Below are 19,124 nucleotides of genomic sequence, written 5' to 3' on the forward strand. Positions count from 1 at the left end.
TTTTTTTTTTCCTCCTTAAAATCTGTTATCACAGAGGCATTCCAACCATTTGTATCTGGCCCTGCCTTTCCCAATGGCACATCCATCTTTGGACCCACGAAGGATTGGCTCTGCCAGACACAGAGGAAGCTTCTCGCAGCTTCTCACAGAAGCTATCCCTGCAGGCCCCCCTCACTATAAAAGTTTGCCCATGCAAACCCAATACATGTTTCAACACGTTCAATAATTGAGACAACAAAAAAGTTTCTTTTATTCTTCTTAAAAAAAAGGTGGTTTTCTATTTCAGCAATCCTGTAAACTGTGGTGAACTGAACACCTCCCAAAGCAGAAGATTATGTGAACGATTTGTACCTTGATCTTTAACTGATTCCACAGTCTACTTCTTTTAAAAGAACAAAAAAATTTAAAATTTCTTTTATCTGTGACAGTAAGAGAAAAAATAAATTACAATTTCTTTCATGCAACTCGCTGAATGATTGGCAATTGCACATAACACCATCACACACAGTATCAGAACAATGGTACCATGGGTCAACAAGAAAATGCTCTTTAATTATGACATAAATTTTCTGGTTTGTTTAGGAGCCATATTCCATTGTGCCTTAGAACTGAAAGTCAGGGGCAAAATCATGTGAGACCCTAGCATGAACTATATTTAGTGACAAAACTTCATTGATGAATTTTGTCTCTTGTCATCTACTGGAGTCATAGTACAACACTGCCAAATTAACGACAATTACATAGAATGCTGGAACTGAGCGTTTCCATTCTCAATGCAAAAAGCTGGACAAAAATCAGAATTGTGAAACTGTAAAAATCTTTCATCTTTCACTACCAAAACTTATACTACTAACCAGTAACAACAAAAACAAACCCCTAACAAACCAGCACGGCAAACCAGCTCCTCAGAAGGCCCTGGCTGCCATGAAGAATCTCTGCCAGCACTGGTGAGGTGCCAGCTACTGTGCCTACCAGGCGAGATGCACTGCTGCAAAGAATTTCTGATCAGACAAATTATCTTTCTGCAACAAAGCACTGTTTTACCAGATAATTTTGCTACCTGTTGAGCACTATAACCTGTATCAGAAACACAAACCCCTCCCCTCAGCTTTGTCTTTAGCCAGGTACCAACCTCTAAATGAATCCATTACAAAATGGAATGAACGCAAAATGCAAGGATTTTCTTACTTTGTGTGTGTCTAGTGGTTTCATTTTATTTTTAACTAGGCCCATCAAAAACAAAGTTTCTGAAAATTCTTAAAGCACAGGGAAAAACTGATGCAAAAAAAATGGACCTGAAACTTACCTGGAGTGGTTTTCCTGGCTATAAGTCTTAATTTTTTAATAAGGAGGAAGAAAATTATTTCTAATAAATGTATGGAAAGTATTGTATCTCTAGAATTCATTTAGCAAGCCTAAATTATTTTACTGTGCATAATGTCAAGTACCCCTAAGTAATAGACTGACTTCTGATATAGGTGGAATGAATAATATTTTTAAGAAATTTTCCATTTAAAAATTGTCATTATAATGGAGTGGGAGACCAAAGGAAAAATAAAACGCACCAATACCTTGTATCAGCGATACAAGGACAGAAAAGTCAAATCCACAGTGCTCAGCAAAAGGATGATGCTAAAGACATAATGATTATGTGTAGGATATTCAGTTTCTGAGAAATAAGCCTGTAAAATATGACACATCTATGCATGTGATTCTAACATATGTAGCAAAGAATATGAAAAGTTTTCAAGATATTCCTATTATCATCACAACTGCCAATGTTAAAAGTGTTGAAATATTTAGAATCAAATATATTATTTATAGAAAGCATTCTCCTGGACTTTACAGGACAGTATGTAAAATGTTTGTTTTAATGTTTTTACTGTTCATTATATGATACTACACGTAGATGTCTCCATTTTGAGCACTGGAGTAATGTGCATTTGTATGCCCAATGAAAAAGTAAAAATTAAAATGCAAGGACAGGACAGCAAGAACAAACAAACAAACAAAGACAAAAAAAGCAGGTTTTCCCATTTGTGTCTCTGTATCACACCTGTTTTTATTTGCTGGGTCTTGACATTTACGCCAAATCACCAGTAGCAGGACTATGTTTTCACTTGTTTCTAACTTTGTTAAACATTTTAATAGTATTTTCAAGCAGTATAGCTACCTTTAGCTGATGGAAAATTACCCCAAATCCAGAATATGTACTGTGTTTTAAAACCACAAACTTTCTTACTTAATAAAGAAAAAAAAAAAAAATCAAATTCCTGCTTTTAGAGAGTTTTAATATACCTTTCTGTACTAGCAATATTGTTTTAGAGGATATTACATCACATATCTCAGAGCAGTGGCAGCTTTGCTCTGATTTTCTGCAGTTATTTTAATGTCAAGTTAATAAAGTCTCGACCGGAAATTTTTTTCTAGTATTTTGAGAACTTAAGTAACTCCTTGTTTCCATCATAAGTTCTGCAACTATTTTACCTATCAGTTCCATCAAATTCCTTCCTTGTAGATAGCTAGAGTATGTCCACAACTGCTGTACCTGTCCCTCAACATTCCTCCTATGTAATCACAGTTTTATGGCTATTGATTTTGTTAAGATAAGAAGCAGGCAGTATATCAGATATAAAGTGTTAATGATGTTTTTTAAGAAGTCCCAGTAACGAATGTCTTGTACTAAAACTTCATTTTTGAAAAACGAAAAATTTTTGGGATCTCACCGAGGTCCCAAAAATCAGAGAGCACTGCCATTTCCTTGCTCTGCTAAAAAGAGACTTCAAATAAAGACATTTCTTAAAATTTAAAAACACAGCTTATGTATTTAATGTTTAATTTATGAATTTAAATACATCATTCAAGTTTAGTCTTACAATTGATGATGCTGAACTCAGCTGAAAGTAGCATTTCACTAAACTACATTGCTGGAATCAGCAACCTGCAAGTAACAAATATAATTTAAATAGCTGCCAGTAATATGCTCATAAACAGTGCCTACAACAGGAATCACATAAAATTTCTGAAGATCCAGCATACTTTAAAAAAGCTTGAGGTACAGTAGCTCCGTATTTACAAAACACTTTGGCATGGTCATCCAGAAAAATCACTTATCCTCACTATGACTAAACTTGAGAAAATTCAATGCCAAAAGTACAAAACCACACAGGAGTTGAGACTTGAGAGAGGTTCTTGAGGTTATACCCCTTAAATTACTTTAACACCTAGTTCAATACTTCATTAGAAATGTTTTGTTACCGTTTCTGGGTTTTTTAAACTCGTTCGGTAAATTCCACCACCACAACAACCACAGTGTGTCTCAAGACAGTGCATGCTCTGCAACAGTGAATGACTTTTGCCTTCACTTGAAATAGCTGGAAAATTCATCTGATTCCCTTTCTAAGATCAGATAGCTGAAACAATGTTAACCTGTACCCCAAGCACGAACATAAATTTGGTACCCAGTGGCACAGAATTTGGTCACTTAACAAATATCTGCATCTGTGACAGTGTCAAAGAGAAATTTGAGAAGCTTACAAAGAATGCACCAAGCTTCGGCACAAAAAATTATGATTGCCCAGAACACATAGAAAGCAGCCACTTCATCAATAGTACTGGACTGAAGTGACCTGAAGCCAAAATAATGCCTCATTTAAAAGTGATCTTTGTTTCTCTGACTCAAAAATTACAGAGATTTCACTTCACTCGCTCAGCTGCAGTGATCTCAGAACAGTAGTCCATATGCATGTGCTGGAGGTTCAATATATCATAGAAATACCAATGATTGGGAAAACTAAAAAAAAAGGATGGGAAATGTTATCTGTAGAAGCACAGAACAGATCTCTTTCATATACAAACCCTGCAGAATGACAACTAGCTGACTAGATGACTAACAAACCACTTGGTCTTTCTTACGCATACATATGGCATTACACATAGGCACTTAATTTAACTTTTCTTATCTAAAACCACTCTAGACTGTATAGATATTGCCTTGAGGTCCTGAATCCTATATAAAATATTATGTCTCTTAAGCTTGCTCACACAAGATTTTAAATACATGAAGCTCCATGGCTCTTATTTTTCAGAAGCCTTGAATGGCTTTTGAAACCACAAAACTTTTTCATTCATGTTCGGTAAGTTGTATTTCTGGGGTTTTTTTCCTGTATTTTGTTTTAGTTTGTTGTTTTTTGGGTTTTTTTTAATCCCCCTCATGATCATAGCATGCAGGTCATGTACTGGTATACTGAACCCATGCACAAAAAAACCTCAGTGGAACATACCTTGCTATCTTTGCTTTCTCATCTTTCCATCCTAAAAAGAAAGCTGTAACACTGCAATTTTTTATTCCGATTGAATTTGCGGTCTTGTTTTGGTTTTGTTAAATTTGAAATCAACACATTTCACAATTCATCTTCAAAGTGAGGAAAGAAAACTTCAGAATGCACTTTGGCCTACAAATTGTAGCGGTATGAAAGTCTTCTAAGCTGCAAGAATTCATCGGACATCTAAAAATGCTGTTGCCTAAGATTTATGGTCAGAAAACAAAATCTGTCGACTACAATCTTTAATGCCTAAAACTCAAACATTAAACTGAAGCCACCTAGCACCTTGAAGAAAATCACTGAGACCTAATATTTTACTATGAATTTTATGGGAGAATAGTGGAGGTTGAAACAAGCAGATGCTGACCAAGTAACTGATCTTGAGGAATATGCTTCAGTATTTTTATTCAACGGTCCCAAAATACTGATACATTCATGATGAGATTAATTACAGAACTCTGTTCAGATGTTGAGAGTAGAGCAAATAACCCTAATGCAGCTGGGGTTCAAATTCCCAACCAAGGAGAGAGGCCAAAAGATGTTACTCTCAGATTCCACTATTGGCAATTCCCCCAGTGAAGGTAAGCATTGCCTGTACTAAGGATCAAAAAAAGCATCAAAGGGGAACAATCCAGCAAAGAAAACTGAAGGCCAGAGGGAAATGCTTCCTGATGCCTGCTTGAAACCATCGCCTTGTTTAATATTATAAGCGTATTTCTTTTGCCAGAGTTCTGACTGCTCACACACAGGGTCAAAAAATGGTAAAACCTGGGGTAACATTCAAATCAGGTAGTGGTCACCTGCATATTGCTGACACTGTGTCTACAATATTTGTTTTGAATTTGCCTAGGAGCTGCCTTCCGAGGTCAGAAGACAGCTGATTCCTGTGCAAGTCAGGTATTGAGAATCCAAGCAGTAGGAAAGTAGTTTTCCATCACTGAATAAACTCTTCCAATTTAAGCATTTTGTATCCTATGTGCTCATCACTTCTCGCAGGTGAGAAAGCAGTATCTCCTAGCCACCAGTCTTAGAGAAGCCCAGGAAACCCAGAACATCTTCCCCCCTCATTTTCAGTATGATGGTTTTGTAAACATTCTGGTCAGAATAAAGACAGCACAAGGTAAGTTTAGAGTAAAATAGGTATTAGCCTCCATCTAGCTCCCCATAAATGTACCTAAATTTCTTTGTGCTGGCCAAACGTCTGAACATTTGTTCCACTGGTCATGAACGGTATCAGTTACTCACAGGGTTCTTTTTTCATGTACTATCAAAGACCTGCCAGGTAATTACAGATTTTTGAATCAAGAGTCACTTAAGGTCTCCAGAATTTATATACAAACAAAAAGACTGAACTCCAGGAATCCCCATATACTACTTAGATGTGAATATATGTAAAGCATATCCACGCATTCATTTCTTGAGCATTATTTTGAAGTCTTCTTAAGAGTACCAGTAAGGGCTTACTTCAATAATAATATAAAAGCCACAAACCCAACAAGCCACAAACCAAATGATATGAGGTGAAATCAAATTATTTCAAAGTAAGGATTTGTATAATCAAAATTATCTACATAACTTCATCCAAAAGTTTCTGGCAACATTCCCACACTACTATTTTCATAGAAGTTTCCATATACAAACAAATTGCTGCTAGAAAAGCAGGAAAAAATTCATCTCTAACATTAGCTGAAGTTTGGCAACTATAGAATTTCAATGCATATAATCACTAAAAAATTGCAAACTCCTTGTAAACACTGTCTCTAAGAAGAATAAACAAAATTATGTTCAAACATATTGCAACAGCAGCTGGATTTTTGGGACTCCTATCAAGGAGTCCTTAATACATTCTGCACAGCTCTCAGGTCCCAAAGTGTAAAAAATATTACTTAAGTGAGTTAAAGGAGTTCTCACTTTCTATGAATAATTCTGGTAGAACTTCACGTGCAAGAATAAACTTAGAGATATAAGCCCTCTGGAGCATTAATAACTAGCTTTGATACTACATTCACACTAAAAAAAGGTTCTACTGCTTGCATTTTATCAGCTCAGGCTTGGGGGAAGAAAGGTATTTATGGTGCCTATCTGCTGGATAGTACAATTCTTTTTCTTTTCTTTTTTTCTTTTTTTTTTTAAAATGTGTGATTATCTGGAAACAAAAGATTCATCTCTATCTACATGTATGCATGCATAGTTACTCCCCGAGAGACAGACACACATCCCAGAAGTTAGCACACATCTTTGTTTAAAGAACAATCAACTACAGCAGGCATTAGGAAGGGAAAAAAGCCAGTAAGAATCAGAGCCAGCATGAAGACAAATCTCTTTGCAAGCACTGGCCTGTACCGCCTACTCTGGTTCAAGTCACAGCACAAGACTCAGTAGTTTGGACTGCAGAACAGGAAAAGACCAGTCTAAACATCACAGATTGCATCTCATAACCATAATACTGGTACAAAAATGGGAGCCATCATGCTTAGGGAGGCCTGAAAAACACCGAAACCTCAAATTCCTTCTTTTGTACAAACAGGACAGACAATAAGAGAAAAAGAGAAAACGAAACAATCCTAGAAAAAAGGGAGGTGTTGTGCAAGTATTTCTCTCTACTTACTACTACATCAATTCTGAATTCAAATATAAAATTAGTTAAGTTTGAAAGCAATTATGCATTAGGATGAATGGTATCTATTACTGCAGTTACTCAGCTAAACATTAGAAAATTCATTGTGGATTCCCCAACATTTACACTTGTTCAAAATTACTGGCGCCAGCAAAATCCACACATTTGTGTATAAATACAGCACTGATCTCAACTGTCTGTAACCAGAGAACATTCTCCTCTGTTTCTTAGCTTCTTTTTTCAGACATGTAAAGCCAGTACCTCATTCACTGCACTGACATTTGCAGCTCCCTGAAACAAGGGACACACTTCATCCTGTTTAGAGATACTGCCTCACAAATAGAGGGGGTGGAGGGGTGCTGGTAGAATTGTTTAGGGTGTAGTTTCATGGCTGTGTGAGTCAACCCAAATCTGCCAGATCTGTCCCTCCACTATGCCAGCACGTAAGTGGCTGATAAGTGATGCTACCGAAAAAATCCCTTTTTCTGCCCAGGTTACTTTTCAGATATAACTGCTCCTTGAACCAGCTCATTACATGGCTGTAAAAATGACAGGGGAAGGTGATATCACTTCAGCCCAATCTCAGGGTGCAGGTTAATGACTTAGAAATTGACTTAGTAAGGTCAAGCTCAATGACCACAGTGTTCCAAATTCACCTGTCACTGCAAGAGTTCACCCCAATATTGCCACAGAGCTTCTGTGAAAGCGAGGAGGGGATAGCAGGTGACTGCGCAAGTCACGCTGATCCAAATGAAAACTTACCTGGAAAAACTGCTTTTGAATTGGATCAATTCCACGATCCAATATCCTGCAAGCCCACAGATACACCCGGATAGGCATGGGGAAAAGGATGGTCCACAACAGCAAGAGTATTTAACTGGCTCAAAGTACTGGCTTTGGTGGTTGTGCCTCCATACTCCAGCGTTTGATTCAGAGCAATCCTCCACCTACTGGCGCAGCAACTCCACCCTTTCCAACTACACCAGTTTTCACCTCTTTCTCTGCCATCACTAAGTACCTCTATTTTTTACGTTTTCTCCTCTCACTCTTCACAATCTTGATTTGTTTCTATGACTTTAGGCGTGCTGGTGACTCAAATAAGGAAAGTTACTCTGAGCCGTTATTCTTCCTGAACAACAGTGACAGCAGCAGTGAAAACGAGCAACTGCTTCTTCAGCAGCAGCATCACACAAAAAGTACTCCAAAGTAGTCAGATACAACAGTGCCAGGATGACAAGCTTCCAGAACACAATTCTGGCAGACTAAAAAGAGAAATAGGCTCATTGTTATTATTTCTTTATTTTAAAGAGAAAATAAATTGATTTAGACTATGTTAGAATACCCACTATGCAGGTCAGCTTAGATTACTACACTGACTTTCAATATTCTACAAAACCAACCTGTCATTACTCCTCCACGTTGTTACACTCCTGATGAAATTGTTTTTGCCCACAGCTTTGTTTTTGAGCAGAAGATTGATAAAGATGATGAACAATCGTGGGAAAACTCTCAATGAATCTTATTTCTAAACTTTTGAGATTAGTTTCAGAATTAATTTCCTGGGGATGTTGTACAATGCCAGGCTTTTACCAAGTGTTGAGAGGCATCAATTCAGATTCTGTACAGAAACAAATGCATGACAGCCCTCATACAGACTGAAGTTGGAGCGACTCTGAGAAGTCTCAAGACAGTCTGAATTAGGGCACAGCTCCACAGTATGCACTCTCAGGAGGCAGAGCCTGTGAGAGAGAGTCCCTCAAGGCATTTTTCAAACCAGCTCCACTGCTAGATAAAAATCTAATGGTGAACTCCATCCTTACAGACATACACAGGTATCAGAAACCAGTTTTCACATTAAACATGGAGTGACACACAGAGAACTCTAATTCTAGAATGAGTATTCTTTAATCGGTGTAGCATATCCAGCTCAGACCAGAATGCTCCAATTTGCACAAGAACCTCAACTAAGAACAGTATCTAAAAATGTCAAAGTGAAACAAAATTAAATGGCAGCTTTTTAATCTCTAATCTGACTGAAGGTCATTTAGCCTTTAAAGGGAAACAGGCTAGGACTGAAAGACGGTAACTTTGGAAAACATTACACATCACCCCCGCTTTCCCAGTTGAGATTTAGAAACACAGACACTAAACTCGGTTTTTACTCCCATTTCAAAGCCATTTTTTAACGGCTTATTAAGTTTTCTACTGACCTACTTCCAGCTCTATTAATGTGTATATATTCTACAAAGATTTAGTTTTTATACTTTGTGAACCCTCCATTTCCTAAAGCAAAATTCTCATGATTTTACAGCAGTCTAGACTACTACCAGTTTCAAGTGGAACAAAGCTGAAATCTTATTTCAGATTTCCCAATTTCCCTTCAGCTACAGTTATGCCTTTCATATTCTATATACATTTTCTAAAAAAAAAAAAAAAAAAAAAAGTTACTAATAGCTCACAAATGCAACTCCTAGACTGTCATTCATTGACTTCACATGAGCAAAAATAGTACTTCATGCCACTGATACTCTACTGGCAATAGCAGAAAAAGGAGCTTTTGAGAAGAGATGGATTAGAATTTTTCAGGAATAATGGCACATACCAACTACATTTATAAAGGATGATTGAATTAGGCATTTAAATAAACATGCATTTTCAAGAAAACAGGTTTAAAGCTGCCTTGCGTTCTTCATTTGCCTTCTAGGTGAATGAATGTTAACTCCGAAGCACTTCATTGTTGAGAAACACCTGTTAAAACCCACACATATAGGGCCACTTTTTCCATCTCTCACAGATCACTGAGATGTTTTTAACCATCATAACAAAGTACTGGGTATATGTGCTTTATTTTTATTACTGCAACAGCTTAAGAATTAAACTTTCCTTCATGTACTCCATACTATATTGTGCCATTGTGCAAACAAAGCAGCATAATTTCTGAATTATTCCTCTTCACTACTTCATGTAAACAAAGTTTTTAAAAGAAAAATTATTTCCTTTATGACTGACAAGAATAAGGCCCACAGAAAAGCACTGCAGTCAGAGTTAAGTGACTGAATGTCGAGTTTTACTCTCCAAAATCAGAAGAAAATAACAATTTTTATATTCTGCAGAATTTACTTTCAAATATTTTCCCACTAAACTATGAACAGTTTGATTAAATTTCAGTAATAAGTTTATTACAGAGAATCATTACTGCATTTGGATAATTAAGTACATGTGTGTATTTTCAATTGGTACCAGAAGAAAAGCACAGTTAAAACACAAAGTTAGACTAAAATAACAGGATTTACTACAGTTTGACTACCCCGTGGACCAAAACACAGTAAAAATTTTAAGGTGAAATATGCAACCACATCTTCCTTACACTGAACTTGTAAGAGAAGGCAATTAGCTTATTTTTTTCAAGGAACAACCTGTTATAACCAATTTTTTTTCATATCCACATCACTATTGGTGTAATCACAGCACTCACACTGCAAAATTTCTTTTTATTAAGCACTTCCTAAGTTCAAATATAATTTCATTGCACACATTCTGCTTCAGCACTCGCACCATAACCCTGATTTTAAGTAGCCAGAAAAACCTGAAGAACCTCATTACATAAGAAAATCAACATACAAAACAACAGTTAAAGAACTTACTGTTTGTCTTTTGAGATTTTAAACTACTTTTGAGTGATCTGGGCTCTGTTGGGTTTTTACGCTGGCTTTTTAAATTCTTTCTTTACCCTTTCAGTAATACCATATTGCATAAGCAATTTTCATCAAGATGATCATGGAATAAAAATATCATATTCAGTTGTTAAAAACAACCACTTTTAAGTTTGAAAACTAGTAATATTTTTAAATACCATGAACCACCCACTACCAGTTTGTGGTTTAACAGAGTGTTAAAAAGTTTTTGTGCTTTGTTTTCCCTGTTTGTCTCCTGTACTGCTCCTATCTGAAACTGATTTTATCACAGGCAGCAAAATTGCCGCTGGCTGGTTTCCAACAGGTCTCTTCCCCATCACTCTCCTGTCAGAGAGCTGCTGCATCCCGTACCTTGCTCTCATCCTCCTGCATTACCTGCCCACTTTCCTTTGCGTGCCGTGTCCAGAAAGCTGGGGAGGGGTCAGCAGATTGCCTAAAACATTTGAAACACCCACGAAATAATTAGCTGAATTTATTCCAGCCAGCACATGGGCTGCTGCCTATTGAAATGTTTAACAGTGCTGGTCCACGTTCCTTTCTGTAAACAGAATTTAGATGTCTCTACTCTGTTAGCACCAATTAGACAAGTGCTCCACCTCTGAAACCTTTGTCCAATTGCCAGCAAGTTTTGAACTAATGTAACTTCAAGGAAGATCAGTAACAAAGAAATTAAACTTATTTCATTAGAAAAGCGAGGTAAAAACATTTTTCCAGGCAAAGTTCTATCACATATACAAAGTAAACTGAGACACACAAATGTTTTCCTCCAGTTTTTGAGAGATTGACTTTTGGGTACTTAAAACAACAGCAGTAAGATTTTCATAGTAAGCACAAGTTTACAGCTGGTCTTTCGTGGGCTTACATATTAGATGCACTGATAAAACCGTTTTAAGATCAGTAAGTTATATAATATTTTTAAAATATTGTAAAACCGCAGATGTTAAGCTACTTCCTCATGGTCAATCAGGCCTGAGAGAGCCGTAAGAAAGAGAGACAATTGCAGGGGAATTATTCAATGACTGCAAGCAAAATTTAATTTAGTACTTAGTACTAAACTAGCTACTTTTATTTTTAAGCACATGCATTTTTCAGGTACTGTAGACACTAAAGAATGGTGTGTAGGGAAACTCCAGAAATATCTGACTTCTACAAACTCCTATTTATAAAATGTTCCTTCTCTTTCTCTTTCATCTTCACTATCTGTTCAAAAATTATTGGTAAATAGAAAAGACATGTCTCTTTAATGCTTATGAATGTATTTTGCCAGTACAAAACTTTTTCTCTGTTTCAGTAGCTTGGAAAGTTTTGACAGATGTCATGGAGAGAGATGTTTTAATTTCTAGCATTAGAAACTAAAGACATGAGGCCTAAAATGCTAATGACTACCAAACTGTATTACAGCAAAACGTGACAGGCTGTATTCATGGAAGACAATAGAGTACCATTAAGATTAGGTAATAGAACAGAACAACTAGAAAGAAACAGGAACTCACTTGAGAGCAAGACATTAAAAAGGCTGATCAGCCCTCACAGTAAATTTGCAAGAATTTTTCCCCGACTGCGGCTGCAAAACTCATCCTAACACAGAAGCTCTGACACATCCATCACTATGTATCTTCAGTCTCACAAAAATAAAATGTATGTTTAGAATATCCCTCTGCTATCCACGTACCAGAAAGTTTTTAACCTTCATTCCTGAGCAGCAACTACATTGTGCCAATTTTATCTTTTTTCTCCTTAGCAGTATTCTTCATGCTTATGAGATCTTTACAACAGCCAAATTCTGATGTCAGCACAGCAGCGGGAATACAGTTCATTAGTTTACTGCAGCTGCAAAACCAGCAAAACACCTATTGCTTTGAGTAACACCAACAAAAAGCATGTGTTTTAGATTGATTTCTAGGTAACAATGGTGATTAACAAGGTATTGCAGTCTGGAAGAAAACCCTCAGATACGAACAATGATTAAGACAGACTGGGGACTACACAAAAGTTTGGTTCCTTTAACCACCAAAATGGCTAAAAGGCTACAATATATACTGTGAAACAAAGATCTGCTAATTATTTTGTCTGTTGCTTTTCTTTTACATAGGAGAAGATGCATATTGACATTAAGAAGACAAAATAGTATGAATTGATCCAAGCAGACAAGGTAGAAAAGTAACCACACATATATGTCTGATCTCCCTTTCTATCAATCATCTCCATATTACTGATTGCATGCCCAGGGATAGTTTTTCTTTCACTTCATAACACTGGTAAGAGAATAACACTTCTTTTATGAGTCTTTGACTACAGCTAAAGCTCCTGCTGTTTTGCGAACTTAGGCATACGAACTCCTTATAAGAATGCAGTATGTCACAGATTTTGTATCCAAACTTTATTTAAAATATTTAAATTCACAAAAAGTCTCCCACATTGTACCATAAAAATACACACTGACTTGCATATCCACCTGAAGTGATTTATATAAGATTAAATCACGTCACTTATACTGAAGACAGCATCACTACAGCTCTGGTCTGCCACAGGCTTCTAGTATGCCCCCAAGTAATATTTGGCCTTCAATAGTTTGTTTCAGTTTTAGAAGAGGGAGACAAACCCAGAAATTTGTAATTTATTACTATCACAACAACTCTTATTCATCTCTTTTCCAAGGTAAATAATCCTGTACTTGTCAAACTTCTAATTGGTCTTTGTAAGATTAATGTTAATACAGTATTTGGTAAGTGATTACACACGCACAAAAGGAAACACTACAACCAAAATCTTGAAGCCATTATTTGATTCCATTTACATTAAAAACCTTGTTCCAGAGTTAATCAAGGTAGTTTAGTAGAGAAGCGTATCGCTCAAAGACCACCTTTCTAATTTATCGAAGATGGAATAGTATAACTGAAGGAAAATACTTGAAGAAAAGGAATATTCTATACTGTATTTTGAAATGGTAAAGTCTGAAGATTTGCAGGCTGGCCTCCCACCTATTACAAAGTTTCTATACAATGCCTGTAAAACAGCCTGCAACACAGTTTTCACAGAAAACATTAGTCATTTTCTGGGTTTTGTAGGAGAGATGATGAGGCCTGATTTACAGATGCCCTGGACACTCAGAAATGTAACTGAAATCAAAGAAACTTTCGGTCTGATCATACAAAGTGCAGCAGAATGCACTTCACTTCAGAAATCACAATTTAGAAATACTAAATCAGGCATATGAATCCAGCTTGTCCTTCTCGTATTGGGGTTTGTTTTTTTCCTTTTCAGGAACTCTTCAGTTCTCCATCTTTTAAGTGCAATTCACATCACGGAAATACCTCACAAAAAAGCATTAGCATAAGAATGAGATTAAAAATTCTTTGACGTTTATAGCAGAATAAATAAGGGCATAAAGACCCCTGAACTAGTGTGTCCATTTCAGTGATAAAACATCAGAAGTTATCATTTCTAATTCAGCAACCTTTGGGGTACCCCCACCCCCCCTTTTCAAAAGAGGGCTTTTTTTTCTTTCACAATACATTTATCTTAGTGTTGCTGGGAAACCATTAGAATAATATTGTAAATGTGAAATTGCCATTAATTACTGCTGCACTTGTAACAAAAAAAACCTATCAGACACAAAAACAAAGGAAGGGTGTCATCATCAATCAGTTTGAAATTCAGTAACATCTGGGTGAACTGTTCCTCTAAGGACTGACAAAATTGGGACATTTACAAAGCAATTGGTGAATATTCAATTGGAAAAAAAAAATCAGAACACAATTTATTCTTCTCTGACTAGTGGCCTGTCCTAGTTAACGAAAAACTTGATTGTTACAAGACTCAAACTAATTAAAAAAGATTAAACTACGAGCAAAATCAAATTAAAAATTTGGCTTTAGGCTTATGTGGCCAGCAATCGCTCAAGAACATTGCAACTGCAGTCTGTAGTTAAATACAATTAAGTAAAGTTTAAAATTATTCGAATAACTGTGATCATTTCTGTAACCTGTATAAGGCTGTATGACCTCCACAAAATTACTTATAAATCTTAAATATAAGCATGTAAATACATGCAAGTCACCCATGTCATCTAAGACTTGCCAGCAAAGAACATTTATCAGTTAATATACTATCCAACCCACTTAATAAGTATATATCTTTTCCTCTAAAACATACCAAAATCTTGTGGGTGACACGACATTTTCTTCCACCAGATGATATTTTAATTGGTATTTTTCAGTATTGCTTAAAATAACTACCTAGGTAGAAGCCAGGTCAGATCAAAGGTCCATCTAACTACAAAACCTCAGAGAGCAGCCATTAACTTATGCAGAAATATCAGAGTTATTTTAGAGCAACTTTTTTTCCCCTCTCACCAAACTACAGCCTACTCCAAAATTTAAGTAGCAACAAGCAACCTTTCTCAATTTTAACATGATGTAACAGATGCCTAAAAACCACCCGTGCATGATATGACAAATTGTTAGGATTAGCTATTTCTAGTGGTATGGAAACACAATAGGTCAAACTACAAAGGGGCCAATACCTAATAACCAGAGGAATATGCAGAAAGACAATGGAAAGGAGAGGGAGTGTGTTTGTTTCATTCTTGCACAAATACATATAATAACTAAGAAAACCAAGGGACAAGATAGGGAAGACTTCAAGGCACACCTGGAGTGCTAACTTCTCCAGATGATCACAAGCTACGTCTTGGGGTGGGCATGGCAAGGGGAGAATTGGAGAGAGGATGAAAGGATGTGGGGGGCATTGAAATCAAATGCAACTTTCACAGCAAATGCCTTGCCTGACTGTCACCATGGGAAAAATAACAAGACTGTTGGACAGACTGAATAACAAAAGAACAATCACTCCCCCAAAAAATCCAAACTCCCACAAAACAAAACCCAGAATCCTAACCCAGCTATGATAAAGAACTGTATCTCCCTCACTAAATTCTAACCTATAAAACCTAATTTCACAGAAACATATTCAAATGCTGCCTTAAACTTGTGTTTAAAATTTCCATGCTGAAATAAATTTATCACTTCTTTTCATTTGAAAAGTTCCAGAAACTTTTTTTTTACTTTTATATATTTAGTATCTGATTAAATGTGCTTTTTACCGATTTCATGATTAAGTGTTGTTTACACTGATATCTCTAGGAAAAAGAAAATACTGCACTGTATTTTTTTCATACAGACTTGTCTTACACTTTACCAAACTACACAGTTTTTAGTACAAAGCTTTATCTGAACCCACCATCATGCATTCTTTCTTTTACATTAAAAACTTTAGCAGGCATGATGGCTTTCCAGGAACAACGCAAATGTCCCCATCTCTATCTCAAAAGAAAACGTTTAATAACTTTCACATTCAAATCAACTCTGAAGATCTTTCAACATTCTAAGGTAGGACTGCTAAAAAATAAAAGAAGTTGGGTTTTCCCCTGTGCTAGCCCAAGTATTTGTGAGTTCTCCAGATAAATTACACGAGAAAATGGTCCAGGTTAAAATTAACACAGTTGTAGAGGGGTGGGTGTTGTGTTGTTGGCTGGTTTGGGATTTTTTCCCTGCTAAATTTTAACCCACTCAACCCCTCCATTTTGGTATGCAGCAAAACAAAATGCTTGTAAAGAGGGTACAGAACAGAGGTTGGGACAAGCACCAATGTATGTGAGAGCCCCACATATTGCGGTGGCAGTTCTGGGTTTGTCTACAAGGGCTATTTATGTCAGTCACCGAGAAAATCAGCCTCTATGCATTTTGGATTGATGGGGCTATTTGTAATGTGTCTGACAATTAAGTGCACCACTACTATTCTTACTCATAATGACTAAAATGTTTTATATGCTTTATATAAATGACATTTAAATATTCTCTTGTGATCAAAGTTATATCTGAGATTTAATAGTTTACTGACAGCAGTATACAAGTCTGGAGTTTAACACAGCAGTAAAATACAGTCAATTCTGAAAAAAATTCAATAGTCATAAAGAAGCTTTGCAGCAAAGCAGATGCCAAGTTTCTAAAACTTCTTTCAACCTTCAACTATCTTATGGAAAGAAATATATTATGCTAACACAACTGCTCTCAAGTTTTATTTAGGTTCTGGTTTGGTCTTGGAACTGAAGGAGGGCTCCTTGGGTGCCCTACAATTGGGGTTTTTTTTCCCCCCTTCTATCACTTGGTTATGTCAAAATTACCACCCTCCTCCCTCAAACCTTACCCAAATTGTCAAGCATCTGACTTGTGGCTCTAAAACCAATCCCAATATAACTTGAACATCTGCCCTGCAAAGAGGAAGACCTAACAAGAAAAATTATTTTATAGTCAAAAGTACAGTAAACCTCAACACTCCGCTACATGCTAGCTGCCTAGTTTGGTTAAACTTAATTGGATTGATTGAATGGACACTTGACCCCAGCCACAGCACACCAGTGAAAATCACTTCCTCAACAGCTGAAACTATACATCCCACACTGTCCCACTCTAAGGCACCAAACCATCAATGTAATCTAACACACCAGAAACTACCTTTGACTCCATTAAGCACCCAAACTTGGGTTTAATTTCCCATACATATGCAATCCTGAGGCATTTCCATTCTACATCCCTCAAAAGATGAATGCTAATTTTAAAATTCTCAATATTTTCATTTTCAGGACAATGATAATGTTATCATACAGATATATCCAAACATTTTGAAAATATCTGGCCTACATTTTATTACCCACAACCCCAAGCAGAAGGAGGGAAAGGATATAAAAACATTCTTTTTAAAAGTCCTTGGCACAAAAGCTACTGCTCAGGCACTCTGGGACAGGTGCCCAGAACGTCTCAAGTTCCAATAATAAGAAAAGCTTTCATTAGGAGAAGAGGTCTGGACACAAAAATAAAGATGCAATACCAGAAAACTTGCTAATAAGGACACAAGTCTGTAACCAATTAAGTTGACCATGACTTCAACAAGCTAAAAGGACAAAAATTTGCAGGAACTGACCCACATCCTGGTGGCCAAAACTCTAAGTTACAAATTTTCTCTAAGAAACACCTTCTCTAAAAGCATCTTTGGCTGACACATGGCCAAGAAGACAAAAAAATCTACAGTTTCAAGAACCGATTCATGCCTGAGTTGGTACATCCTGTTAAAGCTGGCTTTTATCATTAACTCGTACTTAAAGTTCCAGAAAGTTATATTTTAAGAAAACTTGAAGAAATTGAACAAAACTTTTTCAAGCATTTCCATTCCAAGCACAGCATCATCATAATATTCCACATACCAAAATGAATTTGCTTTTGTAAATTAAGTTGATATAAAGCTTGGACTTCATCAAGAACATATATGCTACACAAAAGCATAAAGAAGAATATACTTGTTGGTTTAGTTCTAGAGTGGACAGTACTTCCCATTTTCTTGATGCTTCAGTAAAGCCAATACCTGACAAAAAAAAAAAAAAATCCTCTAACTCAGATTAAACAGTACCAATACAGTAAGAACTTTCTCTGTCATTGCAGTGATGGTAGGTGCAGTAGCAAAGTACTTGCTTCCACACAAAGTTAGTCTCAAATTTTTTGGCTGTCTGAACTCTGCAACAGTAATTCATTTAAAAAATGACAGAAAAAAAAAGTCTACTCTTAGCCTGAAAATTATGTCTAATACACACACAGGTGAAATCAGTAAAACATGTATAGATGATTAAAAACCCATACCTGTTTCAAGGATCACATCAAAACCACATTCCTCAGACTTTCATCCAAGGTGTCTGCCTAAACAGTTACAACTCTAGTATCCTCTCCCCTCTCCTGTAACTGGCAATATTCAACTGCAGTTTTGAAAATACTAGGCTGGACTTGTCCATTCAATAATTTTCAAAACTGTAAATGGACAGCAACGCTGATTTTAAAAAAAAAAAAAAAAAAACCCAAAAAACCAAAACAAAAAGACAACGAAAAACACACTGACATATGCCTTGCTGCTTAAAAAGCAAAGCACAAAGCCTATGTTCTCTTCACATTTATAGCTAAGAAGACTTTTCAATACACTAACTGACCTGCCAAGACCAAGATGTCCACTTTTCAGTCTTTGTGGAGTCACTGCTGTCATGGGAAACAGATCATCAGATGACAGATTATTTCCAATCTCTGAAAATTATTACTCCACCCTGGGCATAGGACCAAATCCTAGGTTACAAAAACCTTTGGTCCAAAGACCATGGTGTTAACAAACGAGCTGTGTCAATATTTGATCAATGCTCCACTTAATTCTCTATTTTCAGCATGGACTTAAGAAATAATACTACTGTATCACAGTAGCACTTAATTTTTTTTTCCAGTGGAAGAAGGGATTAATAAAATAAAAAAGAGGCAAGACTCACATTCCTCCAGGATGTTGTCAAACAAGCAGAGAAGACACTTTTCTAATAATCTCCTTTGCTTATGAAAAATTTGTCAGTTACACTAAATAGGAAAAAACCTAGTATGTACTACACTAAGTTACAAAATCTGA

At 36.3% G+C, this 19,124-nt stretch overlaps 1 protein-coding gene across 2 annotated transcripts in view; it reads right to left on the bottom strand.

The window, feature by feature from the left end:
* The window catches only part of PDS5A (PDS5 cohesin associated factor A), a 78,564-nt gene that overhangs the window by 57,684 nt on the left and 1,756 nt on the right, over positions 1-19,124 (bottom strand). The window lies entirely within an intron of this gene.

Source organism: Hirundo rustica, chromosome 5 (genome assembly GCF_015227805.2).
Source record: "Hirundo rustica isolate bHirRus1 chromosome 5, bHirRus1.pri.v3, whole genome shotgun sequence".
Classification (NCBI taxonomy): domain Eukaryota; kingdom Metazoa; phylum Chordata; class Aves; order Passeriformes; family Hirundinidae; genus Hirundo; species Hirundo rustica.